Source organism: Eptatretus burgeri, chromosome 15 (genome assembly GCF_056783735.1).
Source record: "Eptatretus burgeri isolate ZD-2024b chromosome 15, Ebu_testis_v1, whole genome shotgun sequence".
In the NCBI taxonomy this organism is placed as follows: domain Eukaryota; kingdom Metazoa; phylum Chordata; class Myxini; order Myxiniformes; family Myxinidae; genus Eptatretus; species Eptatretus burgeri.
In genome coordinates, this window is record NC_140975.1 from 16304854 (window position 1) to 16312731 (window position 7878).

A 7878-nucleotide genomic window follows, 5' to 3' on the forward strand; every position below is an offset into this window, starting at 1 on the left:
AGGGAAGATGTGGATGTCCTTCTGAGGTGGTCCATCCTTGAAGGCTTATTATTGGGACAGCTCTCTTCTGAACATTCTCAAGATTACCCATCTTTGTCTTTCTTGCAGACATCCATGCCTGTGGTGCGTAATCCATAACGAAGTGCACCTGCACTTTGTTCACATTGATTCTTCCTTCCTGGTCCAGCTTGGAAACGAGTTTCTGTAAGACCGACAGCTGCCGTCCTGTTTGGATGAATAGTACTTTGGGTTTGTAGAGTCCTCGATGGGTCCTTAATTGGGGGTCCACCATAATCCCCACAAGAGTAAGTTGTAATAACTGCTGGAGTTTCACAGCCTCAAAAAGGACAGGAGGTACAATATGCTCTCGTACTTCTTGGGTCAAATGTGACTTCATTCACGGTTACCATTCTCAAGATTTCTTGGAGATGTCCATCCGGGGGAGTAGTTGTCTCTGCATCCGATGGAGCAGTATCGAGATGTTGGCAGTGCTTTTAGGTACCGTAGCTTGAGCATGGATGAGTGATTGTATGCATTTGTGAGGAGTGTCTGTGGGGGGGGGGGGGGTGGGGTGGTGGTCAGGGAGTGGTGTGTGCTTGATGTGTGTTTCTAACCCAAGAATCGCCTTCATCCACTCCTTTCTCCCCCACCCCTGAAAGGTAAAAACAACCAAAAAAATATACATTTTGAGTTGTTTAAAAAATATATAAATTGGTGTGGTGATGTGGCACAGGCGGCAGGTATGACGGGCCAAATGGCCTCCCCACGTCTGGATTCCTTGTGTAAAGGTGTATAAATAAAAAAAAGATTGCGGATTTTACCCAGCGTCTTGAACACCATCCTGTCGAACACGTTATATTAGTTCTTCATCTCTGGTGTTTATGTCCTTTATGACGTCCTTAAAAACAGTACATTTCCTGTTTGGAATTGCTCTCAATTTTTTTTACCTGCCAGATAGACAGAGTCAAAATATTATCCAAAGTGATCAGGATGAATTCTGAGCCCTCCTCCCCCCCCTCCAACCCCCAATTGTGTACAGTCTTTTTGGCTGCTGGTTGCATCATTTGTTGGGGGCATAGCTATGTCACTGATTCAGTGCCCCTATTAACAGTACACAATGGTGCTCATTTCACTGACCTCGGAAGGATGACAGATTGAGTCAACCCGCTGGTGTTAATTCAGCAGGAAAAACAGGGCTCAAACTCAGACCCTAGGATCCCAAGCCCCGACCCTAACTGGTAAGCCAACACCAGGCTTAATTCTGAGCCAACTTATATTAAAACAGCAAACTTGTCTTGCTATTCATGTTCAAAATATAACATTTGATTTAAATATATGCCTGGTGTTGGCTTAATGGTTACGGTGGTGGGCTTGGGATCCGAGGTTCCGTACTTAAAATCCCACTCGATGTTGAAATTATAAGACTCGTTATTTCTTTAAATTATCAGATTTCACAACAGATTTCAACACTTGTTTAGTCAGGACGATAACCGACCCTCAAAACCTAAATAATATTTCAATGATATACTTTAATTAGTCCATGAGAGTATATCGGGGACAATCGTATCATATAATGCATGAAATCGCTCCAAGCTCCTTATTTGAAAACTATGCGACTTACTTACAATAGCGATGTTACAGCGATTCGTAGCTCTGAGTGGCCTATTCCAAGTCAATGCATGGTTGAGCAGGCCAAAACATGGCAGCTTCAGACCCCAGCGAATTACCCAGGAACCACCTGAAGACACAAGAGAGTGAGGTGGCCAAGGATCGTCAAATGAAGGATATAATTAAATAAGGCCGTTAATTATCTTCAAAGGGGGTGTTTTAATTAACCAATACACCCAATTCTCACTCTTGCACTTCCTTGGAGTTTTCTTAGTGTGCATGAAAAGTTTCAGGATGCTAGGTTTTATGGTTTTGGAGTTATGGAGGACGCACGCACGCACGTGACAATCAGGTATAAGGCAAATAAACATGACTGAAGTGGAGATGTTGGAATAGGATCGAGTGAGCGACTGGAAAATTTCATCTTCATGACCACTGGCAGATGAAGCAGTGTGAGTAACCTCAACAAGGATGCTCCAGAATGGGCCAGTGCAAAGGGCTGGAACACTGAGGAGGGTTATGGTATTATTAGTGGACCTGGTTTGCTGTCCAATTCGGCAAATTCTCATAAAAAAAAACTGTAACAATCTGTCAGTAAGTATAAAGGGAGAGGCATGAGAGGGCTTCAGAGGACGTTTTATGGAAGAGAAAAAGATTCCTAGGGTTATTATAGCCGCTATCAGTGTGGCATAGGAGGAGGATCTGGCGACCTTTTGGGCGACAGAGTAAGCTGACTGATGTTCTTTAAAAGACTGCAGGTGGACAGTGAGACCCGACTTTCTCCACCTGCGCTCAAGCTTACGCCCCAGGGACTTCTTTTCATGGAGATGATCAGTAAACCACGGGGATGAGCTGTGGAATGTTAGCTGACGGGACTTTTCAGGTGCACAGTTTTCGAGGTTATCACGAAGAGTGTGGTTGTACAAGTCAACCATCTCCTCAAGGGCCATCTCACTACATGCCAGCAAGAAAACAAAGCAAATGGAATCTGAGAACATGCCTGTGTCGATGGATCTCAGGTTTTGGAATGTCATGATATGCATAGGACAATGCAGAAGTGGAGAAATTGACAGGTCCATCAGCACAACCCCATGATAAGAAATACCATGTTCCAACACAAAAGGATCAGAAACAGGACCTTCACCAGTAATAAATAACAAGGTCCAGAGTGTACCACTACCCTGTCAATATTCACTCTTTACCTGTCAATAGTGTCCCACTACACTGTCAACACGATCTCTCCACCCTGTCAACATGACCTCGCCACCCTGTCAACACGACCTCTCCACCTAACAACACGACACCACTACCCAATCAATATTCAGCCCTACCCTATCAATAGTGTACAACTACCTTATCAACATTCTACCTCTTTGGTGTTCGCAGATTCCTACAGCACGTGGTGATGAGATATGAATATGACACCGACACGACGGACCAAATGACCTTTAACAGTTTCGAGCAATTAATTTAACTAATGCATGCCCGGAGGTGCGTGCCCGTACATGCGTGGCCGTACGTGAAAAACAAAATTAACTTTCAAACCGCGTGCCAGAAACAACAACCACACAGGCCGTTCCTTCGCTCTCGCGTGCCCATACGTGCGTGCCCGTATGTGCAAAAAAAAAACAAACTTTCAAACAAACACACAGGCCGTTCCTTCGCTGTCGTAAATGACGACTGGATTGGGGCATGTGTTTAAGAAAATCGAGAAAGTACAGAAATCAAGAAAGAAAGAATACAGTAAGTCAATAAATCGAGAAAAAATCGAGAAAGAATACAGCACTCGTCACTACCGGAAGTCCGGAAGTGAAGTCCTCACTGTCCGGAAGTTCGCATATCGCAGTTACAATTATTCGCAATTTAGTTTTAATGGCCAATTATTCAATTAGCGCCAACGTATTTTGCCTTTTCGCAAGGAAAAACACAAAGAGAAGAGGGAAAAAAAAAGTTACGTGCAAAAAAATTTTTCCTTCCTGCTTCGGAGCACACCAGCGAACTCTGATATTACCGAAATTTATGCACCATCTAATATGAAAATGATCATAACTTGGGGCATTGTGTTTATCTATAAATGCACATAAGTAATCAAGAAATTATTAGAATACACTAAGTCATCACGATCTGGAAGCCTGTACGTTGTAACCCGTAATGGGGACCGCGGTTGAGGTTCTCTTCCCCCATCGGCCACGCCCACGCAGCAACGTGTCCTGTCATTGGTTGGTAAATAAATGGCCATAACTTGGGAAGCACTTGTCCGATTAATATAAAACCTCGAAAAGGCACATCGTCAGGTCCCCAGCAATATACCTGGCAAGGCTCAATTAGATCGGACCAGTGGTTGTCGAGAAACAGCGGTCACAGCACACACGCGCACACACACACACACACACACACACACACACACACACACACACACACACACACACACACACACACACACACACACACACACACACACACACACACACACACACACACACACACACACACACACACACACACACACCGTGGCGACGGTGGTGAGGAGATGTTGTTGGTTGTGGCGACGGTGGTGAGGAGATGTTGGTTGTGGCGACGGTGGTGAGGAGATGTTGTTTGTTTGCAAAAATAAAGATAGCAAAAGAATAATACTACCTCAAAGATGCACAGCCCGGCTCCTGAATAATTTCCGTTAGACAACGGTGGGGAAATCTATCTGTACACACACTTATCTACATAACTGATCTTCGGGGAACCTGTATGGTGTTCTGTGAATTTCCACAACTGTAACACTACCCCCTCCCCTTTTTACAGACTCGTCCCATGTCGTCGAATTTTTGTGTGCCTTCAGATGTAAGTTTCCCCGAGTACGATTTACCTTCGGATCCCTGAGTGCGACATTTGGTGTATCCGTGTCCCAAAAGTAAATAACCTACGGGCTGAGTAACTAACTAAACAAACTCACTCATACAGACGACTTAACTATAATTGCCGGCACTACAACAAACATGTAGGGGAAGCAAAACTCATGTACAATTTACCCTTAACTTAACCTTAACCTTGTACATGTTACACTAATCATGGCCCAGGACTGATGGACTCTGTGGGGAAAAAGGGCATGGCAAAGTTAAGCATAGTTTGTGAGGGTGAGCGCCCCCCGCAGCTGAAGGTCGGATGTCTTCGGGGCCTGTTCAAAAGGCCCCATTGTCTGTCACAGAACCTTTTCATGTCTTCAGCTGCTGGAGGCAACTCACCCCAACCCGGCATGCCATATGCCATCCCACAGGCCATTTTTGAAGCAGGGAGCCAGGCTGCCCAAATGCAGTCTCTGGCTCATGAAACAATTGCAGGTATGAACACAGAAAGTGGCCGGCTACCCAATGCAGTCCCAAGCCTCCCCCTTGAAATGAGCGCAGTTGAGCAGTGAACACGAATGGTGCACGGGCTGCACCAATGCAGTCCCCGTGTGCAGCTGCCTATAGGGCAGTCCCTGCAGAACACTGGATGGGCACTGCCGCAAGCAAGCACAAAAAAATGAGCGGATGGATGGATGGATGGAAAACACGGTGCATGGGCTGCTCAATGCAGTCCCGTGGTATAGCTGCCTGCAGGGCAGTCCCTGCAGAACACTGAATGGGCACCGACGCAAGCAAACACAATGGTTGGCGGGGCTACCTGCAGGGCAGTCCCCACAACTTGTGCGATGATCCTGGCGCTCATGGTGATGGATGGACACAGGCAAATGCAAACAAGGGCTAGCAGACATGGGGTCAACACAGAGGCAGGTATGGCAAGGCAAGGCCGGAACAGGCCGCTGTAGCAAAAACAGGCCGGCATGAGAAGCTGGCCGGCCTCTTGTCTCGTTCTGGAGGTTTGTGGAGGGAGTGCGGTGGTGCCAGCCGGTCTGAAGGTGGGCTCGGACCTACCCTACTGTCTCCCTCCCAACCTATCGCCTCTGCCTGTCTCTGTCCATATACCCAATCGCTTTGTTTGCAAAACCAAATTTAGCCCCATCTTATTTTTTTTGTTTGTTTTATTTTATTATTTCCTTTTATTTCCCTCTATAAATTCGTCTCCGTAACCCCCTTTAATGTCTCTGTCCGGCTAACCTATCCTGTCCTCCAGCCTACTCCCAACTCCTATGTCCCCTTCCTGGAGGGGAATAAGGGAGAGCTAGCATCCTGTCTTGAGGCCCAATCAAGCCTCAGAATGGCCTCCTCAGATCTCAGCGATCTCCTTACCACGGTGAGTCCAGCGGCCCACAACGAGAGCGAAGGGATGGATGGTGTGGAGGAGTACACTTCATATCTACCCTAACATTTATTCACTTTTAACTACCCCGGGGCTTTCCAAAAGCGCCTGTCGCTTAAACTATTGGTTCTACCAACCAAGATTCCCGTCGCCTGTGTTGGTGTCCTCACAAATTTGGGCCATGCCCTCGAATTTTCCCTCGTGCCTTCGCACGATCTCATGGCTGGGACGCGTGGCTCACTTGGCAGGAACTACCCTCTGCCGATTCTCCAACTATAGCACCCCGGGCCATGTGACTGTCTCCGAGCCTACCAACTCCCTAAAACCTGGGGAGTGCCCCTTCAGGGCTACTCCCCCTCGATGCTCACGTGGCAGGCTGGCGCCACGGGATCATTCCCCGGGTGCCCGTGCCCACAACACTGCCCACGTGGCTATTGGCGCTATGGGCCCCACATCATGCGGGCCCACCCGTGCCCACTACGCTATCCCGGCCCCTCTTGGGCGCCTGGCCTACCGTGGCTGACTAGCCCGGTGCCCGGGGTGCCCACTAAGGGATACTCACCATTCGCAGCCACGCTCCCAGCCCGTCAACAGGACTCCTGCACCCCTGCAAATGGGTTTCGAGCCGACATTCGCACCAACAGCAAAACGACCTCCATTTTGTCAATTTGACTAACCCACTAACTGACTTTACTCTGACCCTGACTGACTGACTGTCCCTTGGGTGGCAATCACTCCTCCCCCCCAATCACTCATCGCACCATGCATACCACATTCACTCCATTCACACAGGCCCGCAGGCCCTCACTCACTCAACATGTTTCCATTCATTTCCCTCCATCGCTCACATCGCTAAACACTGCCATTCTTCTTCACTAAATCCCTCAACTAACTCGTGCTCCCTCGTCATCCCTTAGAATATAGCACGTTCCATTTAACTCTACGTAACTAAGCTACGGCCCCACTACACATCCAACGTCTGTCAGTGTCTCCAAATATCATTTCCCATCCCAAATCTAAACTGACTTTCCCACTAACTAACCATTCCACGGGCCCCATGAGGACTTGTCCCTGCCCCATGAGGCCGGTCTAACTAACACTAACCCTTCCCCCTAACTAGTGGTTTCCTGTGCCCAAGCGGAAACCCAAGGGAGTAGGATCTTCCACTCCTGCCTCAGGCTCGTGTTTACCCGAGGTGGCGAGGCTTGCTTCTCTCTTCTTCTTTTCTTTTTGTCTGCGCACCAGCACGGCAATTCACAATCCGCGTTCTTTTTCCGTGACGTCATGGCAGCTGTTCGAGCTTCGCGCTCCTCGTCCCTTCTCGGACGGTAACTTCTGGCAGGGATTCCCCTCCTGCCGGATTCCAACCATACGTGCAGCCACGATGTCACCCTGCGCATCCCAAGCAAGCCCCGCGTTTCGAGGGGTTCCCCACGCGAGCACATGTGCCCTGCTCGTTGAAGCTTTACAAACACGCTCGCCTGGAGAACCCGTCCGATCCAAATTCGTTATTCCAGCCGAGCTTCTGTCCGTCCGCGGGATCGGCTAACATCCACCGCGTGCGTTTCCGGACCGGATTTCACTCACGCAGGCGCACAGGTGCGCACACGGTGGCCTCGTGTGAAGCACAGCACGGACCTCGCACGCGCTGCTGTGCGAATCCGGCACGGTCACCAAAACAGCTACGGCCGCGACTCGGCCCTTGTCCCTTGTCTGGCACTGTCTTTGTCGCCATCCAACACACGCACTCCCACGTGCCATGACGCTTGCACACCTCGCCATGACACTCTCACTCGGACATGCGGTTGCATGTTCTCGCATACCAACCATCATCTCCCTTACATACAGCGACCTCACACACACGGTTTCTCTTACACACGGCCTTTCACTCACGCATGCCATTTCACTCACACAAGCGGTTTCTTTCACACACCGCCTTTCACCCACGCAATGCGTGCTTTCCAGCACACATTTCGAAACCACACACGTAACCACACACACTGGAACAATCACGCTGGCAATTCATGCTACCACAAG